The following is a 12564-nucleotide window of genomic DNA, read 5'->3' on the forward strand; positions in this document are numbered from 1 at the left end:
TCGCTAACAAGATCAGGGCGCTCACGCCAGACGTCGTCGTCTACCACTACCCCGAGCAGTTCCTTGTACGCTTCATTCATCAACACCATGCTGCCATCGCCGCTTCCCGCCGCGAGTTCCCGTTCGGCAGCAACAAGCTGCATCTCCGTGCCTAGCGGTTGGAGGCACATGCGGAGCATGTTGATCTTCGGCACCACGTTAGGCTATGCCTTGAAGGCCTGCCTCTGTATGCTTGGGAAGAGCAGGCCATGGCCAATGCCATCGGCTCCGGGTGTTCGATCGACTACATCGAGCCGGGGTCCAAACGCAAGATGGAAACAAAAGTGCTCGCTGTCTGGGCATGGACGCCATGCCCGAGCAAGATTCCAAGGCTATACTAGATTACCCTCCCGGCGCGCAACGGTGGGGACCCGGTATATGGGCGGCGTGGCCTGGAGCAGCGGGTGCTTGTCCACTTGGACATCCATGAAGACCCTGATACGTCTCCAATGTATCTATAATTTTTTATTGCTCCATGCTATATTATCTACTGTTTTGGACATTATTGGGCTTTATTATTCACTTTTATATTATTTTTGGGACTAACCTATTAACCAGAGGCCTAGCCCAGAATTGCTGTTTTTTTTGCCTATTTCAGAGTTTCGCAGAAAAGGAATATCAAACGGAGTCCAAACGGAATGAAACCTTCGGGAACATGATTTTTAGGAAGAATATGATCCAGGAGACTTGGACCCTACGTCAAGAAACAAAAGAGGAGGCCACGAGGTAGGGGGCGCGCCTACCCCCCAAGGCGTGCCCTCCACCCTCGTGGGCCCCCTGTTGCTCCACCGACGTACTCCTTCCTCCTATATATACCTACGTACCCCCAAACGATCAGATACGGAGCGAAAAACCTAATTCCACCGCCGCAACCTTCTGTACCCACAAGATGCCATCTTGGGGCCTGTTCCGGAGCTCCGCCGGAGGGGGCATCGATCACGGAGGGCTTCTACATCATCACCATAGCCCCTCCGATGAAGTGTGAGTAGTTTACCTCAGACCTTCGGGTCCATAGTTAGTAGCTAGATGGCTTCTTCTCTCTTTTTGGATCTCAATACAATGTTCTCCCCCTCTCTCGTGGAGATCTGTTCGATGTAATCTTCTTTTTGCGGTGTGTTTGTTGAGACCGATGAAGTGTGGGTTTATGATCAAGTTTATCTATGAACAATATTTGAATCTTCTCTGAATTCTTTTATGTATTATTGGTTATCTTTGCAAGTCGCTTTGAATTATCAGTTTGGTTTGGCCTACTAGATTGATCTTTCTTGCAATGGGAGAAGTGCTTAGCTTTGGGTTCAATCTTGCGGTGTCCTTTCCCAGTGACAGTAGGGGCAGCAAGGCACGTATTGTATTGTTGCCATCGAGGATAACACGATGGGGTTTTTATCATATTGCATGAATTTATCCCTCTACATCATGTCATCTTGCTTAAGGTGTTACTCTGTTTTTATGAACTTAATACTCTAGATGCATGCTGGATAGCGGTCGATGAGTGGAGTAATAGTAGTAGATGCAGGCAGGAGTCGGTCTACTTGTCTCGGACGTGATGCCTATATACATGATCATACCTAGATATTCTCATAAGTATGCTCAATTCTGTCAATTGCCCAACAGTAATTCGTTCACCCACCGTAAAATACTTATGCTCTTGAGAGAAGCCACTAGTGAAACCTATGGCCCCCGGGTCTATCTTCATCATATTAATCTTCCAACACTTAGTTATTTCCTTTGCTTTTTTACTTTGCTTTTATTTTACTTTGCATCTTTATCATAAAAATACCAAAAATATTATCCTATCATATCTATCAGATCTCACTCTCGTAAGTGACCGTGAAGGGATTGACAACCCCTTATCGCGTTGGTTGCGAGGATTTATTTGTTTTGTGTGGGTGCGAGGGACTTGCTGCATCACCCTTTCCTCTTCAAGGGAAAACCAACGCGGTGCTCAAGAGGTAGCAAGAAGGATTTCTGGCGCCGTTGCCGTTGAGGTCTACGCAAAAGTCAACATACCAAGTACCCATCACAATCCCTTATCTCCCGCATTACATTATTTGCCATTTGCCTCTCGTTTTCCTCTCCCCCACTTCACCCTTGCCATTTTATTCGCCCTCTCTTTTTCGTTCGCCTCTTTTTCGCTTGCTTCTTGTTTGCTCGTGTGTTGGATTGCTTGCTTGTCACGATGGCTCAAGATAATACCAAATTATGTGACTTTACCAATACCAACAATAATGATTTCCTTAGCACTCCGATTGCTCCTCTTACCAATACTGAATCTTGTGAAATCAATGCTACTTTGTTGAATCTTGTCATGAAAGATCAATTCGCCGGCCTTCCTAGTGAAGATGCCGCTACTCATCTAAATAGCTTCGTTGATTTATGTGATATGCAAAAGAAGAAAGATGTTGACAATGATATTGTTAAATTGAAGATATTTCCTTTTTCGCTTAGAGATCGTGCTAAAGCTTGGTTTTCGTCTTTGCCTAAAAATAGTATTGATTCTTGGAACAAGTGCAAAGATGCTTTTATCTCTAAGTATTTTCCTCCCGCTAAGATCATCTCTCTTAGAAACGATATTATGAATTTTAAGCAACTTGATCATGAACATGTTTCACAAGCTTGGGAGAGGATGAAATTAATGATACGTAATTGCCCTACTCATGGTTTGAATTTGTGGATGATTATACAAAAATATTATGCCGGATTGAATTTTGCTTCTAGAAATCTTTTAGATTCGGCCGCGGGAGGCACTTTTATGGAAATCACTTTAGGAGAAGCTACTAAACTCCTAGATAATATTATGGTTAATTATTCTCAATGGCACACCAAAAAATCTACTAATAAAGAAGTGCATGCAATAGAAGAAATTAATGTTTTGAGTGGAAAGATGGATGAACTTATGAAATTATTTGCTGCTAAGAGTGTTTCTTCTGATCCTAATGATATGCCTTTGTCTACTTTGATTGAGAATAATAATGAATCTATGGATGTGAATTTTGTTGGTAGGAATAATTTTGGTAACAATGCGTATAGAGGAAACTTTAGCCTTATCCTACCAATTCCTCTAATAATTATGGTAATTCCTACAACAAATCTTATGGAAATTTTAATAAGATTCCCTCTGAATTTGAGACTAGTGTTAAGGAATTTATGAATTCGCAAAAGAATTTCAATGCTTTGCTTGAAGAGAAATTGCTTAAGTTGATGAATTGGCTAGGAACGTTGATAGAATTTCCCTTGATGTTGATTCTTTAAAGCTTAGATCTATTCCTCCTAAGCATGATATCAATGAGTCTCTCAAAGCCATGAGAATTTCCATTGATGAATGCAAATAAAGAACCGCTAGGATGCATGCTAAGAAAGATTGCTTTATGAAAGCGTGTTCTTCAAATTTCTATGAAAATAAAGATGAAGATCTAAAAGTTATTGATGTGTCCCCTATTAAATCTTTGTTTTGCAATATGAATCTTGATAATGATGAGACTGAATACGATCCACCTTTACCTAGAAGGCGTTCCAAAAATTCGGAGTTTTTAGATCTTGATGCTAAAATTGATAAAAGTGGGATTGAAGAAATCAAAACCCTAGATGCTAATAAACCCACTATTTTGGATTTCAAGGAATTTAATTATGATAATTGCTCTTTGATAGATTGTATTTCCTTGTTGCAATCCGTGCTAAATTCTCCTAATGCTTATAGTCAAAATAAAGCTTTTACCAAACGTATCGTTGATGCCTTGATGCAATCTTATGAAGAAAAACTTGAGTTGGAAGTTTCTATCCCTAGAAAACTTTATGATGAGTGGGAACCTACTATTAAAATTAAGATTAAGGATCATGAGTTCTATGCTTTATGTGATTTGGGTGCTAGTGTTTCCACTATTCCCAAAACTTTGTGCGATTTCCTAGATTTCCGTGATTTTGATGATTGCTCTCTAAACTTGCACCTTGCGGATTCCATTATTAAGAAACCTATGGGAAGAATTAATGATGTTCTTATTGTTGCAAATAGGAACTATGTGCCCGTAGATTTTATTGTTCTCGATATAGATTGCAATCCTTCATGTCCTATTATTCTTGGTAGACCTTTCCTTAGAACGATTGGTGCAATTATTGATATGAAGGAAGGGAATATTAGATTCCAATTTCCATTAAAGAAAGGCATGGAACACTTCCCTAGGAAGAAAATAAAATTACCATATGAATCTATTATGAGAGCCACTTATGGATTGCCTACCAAAGATGGCAATACCTAGATCTATCCTTGCTTTTATGCCTAGCTAGGGGCGTTAAACGATAGCGCTTGTTGGGAGGCAACCCAATTTTATTTTTAGTTTTTTTGCTTTTGCTTCTGTTTAGGAATAAATCTTTGATCTAGCCCCTGGTTAGATGTGTTTTAATGTTTTAATTAGTGTTTGTGCCAAGTTAAACCTATAGGATCTTCTTGGATGATAGTTATTTGATCTTGCTGTAATTTCCAGAAACTTTCTGTTCACGAAAATAATTGTTAAAAATCACCAGAACGTGATAAAATAGTGATTCCAATTGCTGCTGATCAATAAACAAATTGTCTAGGTCTACCTATTTTGGATGACTTTTTGGAGTTCCAGAAGTTTGCGTTAGTTACAGATTACTACAGACTGTTCTGTTTTTGACAGATTCTGTTTTTCGTGTGTTGTTTGCTTATTTTGATGAATCTATGGCTAGTAAAATAGTTTATAAACCATAGAGAAGTTGGAATACAGTAGGTTTAACACCAATATAAATAAAGAATGAGTTCATTACAGTACCTTGAAGTGGTCTTTTGTTTTCTTTCGCTAACGGAGCTTACGAGATTTTCTGTTGAGTTTTGTGTTGTGAAGTTTTCAAGTTTTGGGTGAAAAAGATTTGATGGATTATGGAACAGGGAGTGGCAAGAGCCTAAGCTTGGGGATGCCCATGGCACCCCCAAGATAATATAAGGACACCATAAAGCCAAAGCTTGGGGATGCCCCGGAAGGCATCCCCTCTTTCGTCTACTTCCATCGGTAACTTTACTTGGAGCTATATTTTTATTCACCACATGATATGTGTTTTGCTTGGAGCGTCTTGTATGATTCGAGTCTTTGCCTTTTAGTTCACCACAATCATCCTTGCTGTACACACCTTTTGAGAGAGCCATATATGATTTGGAATTTGTTAGAATACTCTATGTGCTTCGCTTATATCTTTTGAGTTATATAGTTTTGCTCTAGTGCTTCACTTATATCTTTTAGAGCACGGTGGTGGATTTGTTTTATAGAAACTATTGATATCTCATGCTTCACTTAGATTATTTTGAGAGTCTTAAATAGCATGGTAATTTGCTTAAATAATCCTAATATGCTTGGTATTCAAGATTAGTAAAAACTTTCTTATGAGTGTGTTGAATACTAAGGAAAGTTTGATGCTTGATAATTGTTTTGAGATATAAAGATGGTGATATTAGAGTCATGCTAGTTGAGTAGTTGTGAATTTCAGAAATACTTGTGTTAAAGTTTGTGATTCCCGTAGCATGCACGTATGGTGAACTGTTATGTGATGAAGTCGGAGCATGATTTATTTATTGATTGTCTTCCTTATGAGTGGCGGTCGGGGACGAGCGATGGTCTTTTCCTACCAATCTATCCCCCCTAGGAGCATGCATGTAATACTTTGCTTTGATAACTTGTAGATTTTTGCAATAATTATATGAGTTCTTTATGACTAATGTTGAGTCCATGGATTATACGCACCCTTCCTCCTTCCACCATTGCTAGCCTCTCTAATACCGTGCACTTTTCGCCGGTATCATACACCCACCATAAACCTTCCTCAAAACAGCCACCATACCTACCTATCATGGCATTTCCATAGCCATTCCGAGATATATTGCCATGCAACTTTCCACCGTTCCGTTTATTATGACACGCTCCATCATTGTCATATTGCTTAGCATGATCATGTAGTTGACATCGTATTTGTGGCAAAGCCACCGTTCATAATTCTTTCATACATGTCACTCTTGATTCATTGCATATCCCGGTACACCGCCGGAGGCATTCATATAGAGTCATATTTTGTTCTAAGTATCGAGTTGTAATTGGTGAGTTGTAAGAAAATAAAAGTGTGATGATCTTCATTTTTAGAGCATTGTCCCAAGTGAGGAAAAGGATGATGGAGACTATGATTCCCCCACAAGTCGGGATGAGACTCCGGACGAAAAAAATAAATAAAAATAAGAGGCCATAAAAAAAGAGAAAGGCCCAAATAAAAAAAATGAGAGAAAAAGAGAGAAGGGACAATGTTACTATCCTTTTACCACACTTGTGCTTCAAAGTAGCACCATGATCTTCATGATAGAGAGTCTCTCATTTTGTCACTTTCATATACTAGTGGGAAATTTTCATTATAGAACTTGGCTTGTATATTCCAATGATGGGCTTCCTCAAAATGCCCTAGGTCTTCGTGAGCAAGCGAGTTGGATGCACACCCACTTAGTTTCTTTTGTTGAGCTTTCATATACTTATAGCTCTAGTGCAATCCCTAATCACTCACATTGATATCTATTGATGGGAATCTCCATAGCCCGTGGATACGCCTAGTTGATGTGAGACTATCTTCTCCCTTTTTGTCTTCTCCACAACCACCATTCTATTCCACATATAGTGCTATGTCCATGGCTCACGCTCATGTATTGCGTGAAGATTGAAATTTTTTGAGAACGTCAAAAGCATGAAACAATTGCTTGGCTTGTCATCGGGGTTGTGCATGATTTAAATACTTTGTGTGGTGAAGATAGAGCATAGCCAGACTATATGATTTTGTAGGGACAACTTTCTTTGGCCATGTTATTTTGAGAAGACATAATTGCTTTGTTAGTATGCTTGAAGTATTATTATTTTTATGTCAATATTAAAAAAAATTCTTGAATCTTTCGGATCTGAATATTCATACCACAATTAAGAAGAATTACATTGAAATTGTGCCAAGTAGCACTCCGCATCAAAAATTCTGTTTTTATCATTTACCTACTAGAGGATGAGCAGGAATTAAGCTTGGGGATGCTTGATACGTCTCCAACGTATCTATAATTTTTGATTGCTCCATGCTATATTATCTACTGTTTTGGACATTATTGGGCTTTATTATTCACTTTTATATTATTTTTGGGACTAACCTATTAACCGGAGGCCCAGCCCAGAATTGCTGTTTTTTGCCTATTTCAGAGTTTCGTAGTAAAGGAATATCAAACGGAGTCCAAACGGAATGAAACCTTCAGGAACGTGATTTTTAGGAAGAATATGATCCAGGAGACTTGGACCCTACGTCAAGAAACAAAAGAGGAGGCCATGAGGTAGGGGGGGCCTACCCCCCCAGGGCACGCCCTCCACCCTCGTGGGCCCCCTGTTGCTCCACCGACGTACTCCTTCCTCCTATATATACCTATGTACCCCCAAACGATCAGATACGGAGGCAAAAACCTAATTCCACCGCCGCAACCTTCTGTACCCACGAGATCCCATCTTGGGGCCTGTTTCGGAGCTCCGCCGGAGGGGGCATTGATCACGGATGGCTTCTACATCATCACCATAGCCCCTCCGATGAAGTGTGAGTAGTTTACCTCAGACCTTCGGGTCCATAGTTAGTAGCTAGATGGCTTCTTCTATCTTTTTGGATCTCAATACAATGTTCTCCCCCTCTCTCGTGGATATCTATTTGATGTAATCTTCTTTTTGCGGTGTGTCTGTTGAGACCGATGAATTGTGGGTTTATGATCAAGTTTATCTATGAACAATATTTGAATCTTCTCTGAATTCTTTTATGTATGATTGGTTATCTTTGCAAGTCTCTTCGAATTATCAGTTTGGTTTGGCCTACTAGATTGATCTTTCTTGCAATGGGAGAAGTGCTTAGCTTTGGGTTCAATCTTGCGGTGTCCTTTCCCAGTGACAGTAGGGGCAGCAAGGCACGTATTGTATTGTTGCCATCGAGGATAACAAGATGGTTTTTTTTATCATATTGCATGAATTTATCCCTCTACATCATGTCATCTTGCTTAAGGCGTTACTCTGTTTTTATGAACTTAATACTCTAGATGCATGCTGGATAGCGGTCAATGAGTGGAGTAATAGTAGTAGATGCAGGCAGGAGTCAGTCTACTTGTCTCGGACGTGATGCCTATATACATGATCATACCTAGATATTCTCATAACTATGCTCAATTCTGTCAATTGCTCAACAGTAATTCGTTCACCCACCGTAAAATACTTATGCTCTTGAGAGAAGCCACTAGTGAAACCTATGGCCCCCGGGTCTATCTTCATCATATTAATCTTCCAACACTTAGTTATTTCCTTTGCTTTTTTACTTTGCTTTTATTTTACTTTGCATCTTTATCATAAAAATACCAAAAATATTATCCTATCATATCTATCAGATCTCACTCTCATAAGTGACCGTGAAGGGATTGGCAACCCCTTATCGCGTTGGTTGCGAGGATATATTTGTTTTGTGTAGGTGCGAGGGACTCGCGCGTAGCCTCCTACTGGATTGATACCTTGGTTCTCAAAAACTGAGGGAAATACTTACGCTACTTTGCTGCATCACCCTTTCCTCTTCAAGGGAAAACCAACGCAGTGCTCAAGAGGTAGCAGACCCCTCCTCCGGCAACGTGGTCTCCAAGCGCTCTGATTGGCGCTCCAACATCGTCGACGGTGAGACGAAGGCATGAGATCGCAGGGAGAGGATTGTTGGGGAACGTAGTAATTTCAAAAAAATTCCTACGCACACACATGATCATGGTGATGCATAGCAACGAGAGGGGAGAGTGTTGTCCATGTACCCTCGTAGACCGAAAGCGGAAGCGTTAGCACAACACGGTTGATGTGGTCGTACGTCTTCACGATCCGACCGATCCAAGTACCGAACGTACGGCACCACCGAGTTCAGCACACGTTCAGCTTGATGACGTCCCGCGAACTCCGATCCAGCAGAGCTTCACGGGAGAGTTCCGTCAGCACGACGGCGTGGTGACGGTGATGATGATGCTACCGACGCAGGGCTTCGCCTAAGCACCGCTACGATATGATCGAGGTGGAATATGGTGGAGGGGAGCACCGCACACGGCTAAGAGATCAAGAGATCAATTGTTGTCTCCAAGGGGTGCCCCCCTCCCCGTATATAAAGGAGTGGAGGAGGGGGAGGTTCGGCCCTCTCTATGGCGCGCCCTAGGGGAGTCATACTCCCACCGGGAGTAGGATTCCCCCTTTCCTAGTAGAACTAGGAGCCCTTCCAAGTAGTAGGAGTAGGAGAGAAGGAAAGGGAAAAGAGAAGAGAAGGAAGGAGGGGGCGCCGCCCCTCCCCCTAGTCCAATTCGGACTAAGCCTTGGGGGGCATGCAGCCTCCTCTCTTTCTTCCCCCTAAAGCCCAATAAGGCCCATATACTGCCCGGCGAATTCCCGTAACTCCCCGGTACTCCGAAAAATACCCGAATCACTCAGAACCTTTCCAATGTCCAAATATAGTTTTCCAATATATCGATCTTTACGTCTCAACCATTTCGAGACTCCTCGTCATGTCCCCGATCTCATCCGGGACTCCGAACTACCTTCGGTACATCAAAACACATAAACTCATAATACAAATCGTCACCGAACGTTAAGCGTGCGGACCCTACGGGTTCGAGAACTATGTAGACATGACCGAGACACGTTTCCGGTCAATAACCAATAGCGGAACCTGGATGCTCATATTGGCTCCCACATATTCTACGAAGATCTTTATCGGTCAAACCGCATAACAACATACGTTGTTCCCTTTGTCATCGGTATGTTACTTTCCCGAGATTCGATCGTCGGTATCTCAATACCTAGTTCGATCTTGTTACTGGCAAGTCTCTTTACTCATTTCGTAATGCATCATCCCGCAACTAACTCATTAGTCACATTGCTTGCAAGGCTTATAGTGATGTGCATTACCGAGAGGGCCCAGAGATACCTCTCCGACAATCGGAGTGACAAATCCTAATCTCGATCTACGCCGACCCAACAAACACCATCGAAGACACCTGTAGAGCACCTTTATAATCACCCAGTTACTTTGTGACGTTTGGTAGCACACAAAGTGTTCCTCCGGTATCCGGGAGTTGCATAATCTCATAGTCATAGGAACATGTATAAGTCATGAAGAAAGCAATAGCAACATACTAAACGATCAAGTGCTAAGCTAACAGAATGGGTCAAGTCAATCACATCATTCTCTAATGATGTGATCCCGTTAATCAAATGACAACTCATGTCTATGGCTAGGAAACTTAACCATCTTTGATTCAACGAGCTAGTCAAGTAGAGGCATACTAGTGACACTCTTTTTGTCTATGTATTCACACATGTATCAAGTTTCCGGTTAATACAATTCTAGCATGAATAATAAACATTTATCATGAAATAAGGAAATAAATAATAACTTTATTATTGCCTCTAAGGCATATTTCCTTCAGTCTCCCACTTGCACTAGAGTCAATAATCTAGTTCACATTGCCATGTGATTTAACACCAATAGTTCACATCACCATGTGATTAACACCCATAGTTCACATCGTCATGTGACCAACACCCAAAGGGTTTACTAAAGTCAATAATCTAGTTCACATCGCTATGTGATTAACACCCAAATAGTACTAAGGTGTGATCATGTTTTGCTTGTGAGAGAAGTTTAGTCAACTGGTCTGCCACATTCAGATCCGTATGTATTTTGCAAATTTCTATGTCAACAATGCTCTACACGGAGCTACTCTAGCTAATTGCTCCCACTTTCAATATGTATCCAGATTGAGACTTAGAATCATCTGGATCAGTGTCAAAACTTGAATCGACGTAACCCTTTACGATGAACCTTTTGTCACCTCCATAATCGAGAAACATATCCTTATTCCACTAAGGATAATTTTGACCAATGTCCATTGATCTACTCTTAGATCACTATTGTACTCCCTTGCCAAACTCAAGGCAGGGTATACAATAGGTCTAGTACATAGCATGGCATACTTTATAGAACCTATGGCTGAGGCATAGGGAATGCCTTTCATTCTCTTTCTATCTTCTGCTGTGGTCGGGCTTTGAGTCTTACTCAATTTCATACCTTGTAACACAGGCACCAACTCCTTTCTTTGACTGTTCCATTTTGAACTACTTTAAAATCTTGTCAAGGTATGTACTCATTGAAAAAACTTATCAAGCGTCTTGATCTATCTCTATAGATCTTGATGCTCAATATGTAAGCAGCTTCACCGAGGTCTTTATTTGAAAAAATCCTTTCAAATACTCCTTTTATGCTTTCCCGAAAATTCTACATTATTTCCGATCAACGATATGTCATTCACATATATTTATCAGAAATGTTGTAGTGCTCCCACTCACTTTCTTGTGAATACAGGCTTCACCGCAAGTCTGTATAAAACTATATGCTTTGATCAACTCATCAAAGCATATATTCCAACTCCGAGATGCTTGCACCAGTTCATAGATGGATCGCTGGAGCTTGCACACTTTGTTAGCATCCTTTGGATCGATAAAACCTTCAGGTTGCATCATATACAACTCTTCTTCCAGAAATCCATTCAGGAATGCAGTCTTTACATCCATTTTCCAGATTTCATAAAATGTGGCAATTTGCTAACATGATTCGGACAGACTTAAGCATCGCTACGAGTGAGAAGGTCTCATCGTAGTCAACTCCTTGAACTTTGTCAAAACCCTTTTTGACAAGTCTAGCTTTGTAGATAGTAACACTACTATCAGCGTCCGTCTTCCTCTTGAAGATCCATTTATTTTCTATGGCTTGCCGATCATCGGGCAAGTCAACCAAAGTCCACACTTTGTTCTCATACATGGATCCCATCTCAGATTTCATGGCCTCAAGCCATTTTGCGGAATCTGGGCTCATCATCGCTTCCTCATAGTTCGTAGGTTCGTCATGGTCAAGTAACATGACCTCCAGAACAGGATTACCGTACCACTCTGGTGCGGATCTCACTCTGGTTGACCTACGAGGTTCGGTAGTAACTTGATCTGAAGTTACATGATCATCATCATTAACTTCCTCACTAATTGATGTAGGAGTCACAGGAACTGATTTCTGTGATGAGCTACTTTCCAATTCGAGAGAAGGTACAATTACCTCATCAAGTTCTACTTTCCTCCCACTCACTTCTTTCGAGAGAAACTCCTTCTCTAGAAAGGATCCATTCTCAGCAATGAATAACTTGCCTTCGGATCTGTGATAGAAGGTGTACCCAACAGTTTCTTTTGGGTATCCTATGAAGATTTACTTCTCCGATTTGGGTTCGAGCTTATCATGTTGAAACTTTTTCACATAAGCATCGCAGTCCCAAACTTTAAGAAACGACAGCTTAGGTTTCTCGCCAAACCACAGTTCATACGGTGTCATCTCCACGGATTTTAGATGGTGCCCTATTTAACGTGAATGTAGCTGTCTCTAATGCATAACCCTAAAACGATAGTGGTAGAT

This window comes from Triticum aestivum, chromosome 5D (genome assembly GCF_018294505.1).
Source record: "Triticum aestivum cultivar Chinese Spring chromosome 5D, IWGSC CS RefSeq v2.1, whole genome shotgun sequence".
NCBI lineage: Eukaryota > Viridiplantae > Streptophyta > Magnoliopsida > Poales > Poaceae > Triticum > Triticum aestivum.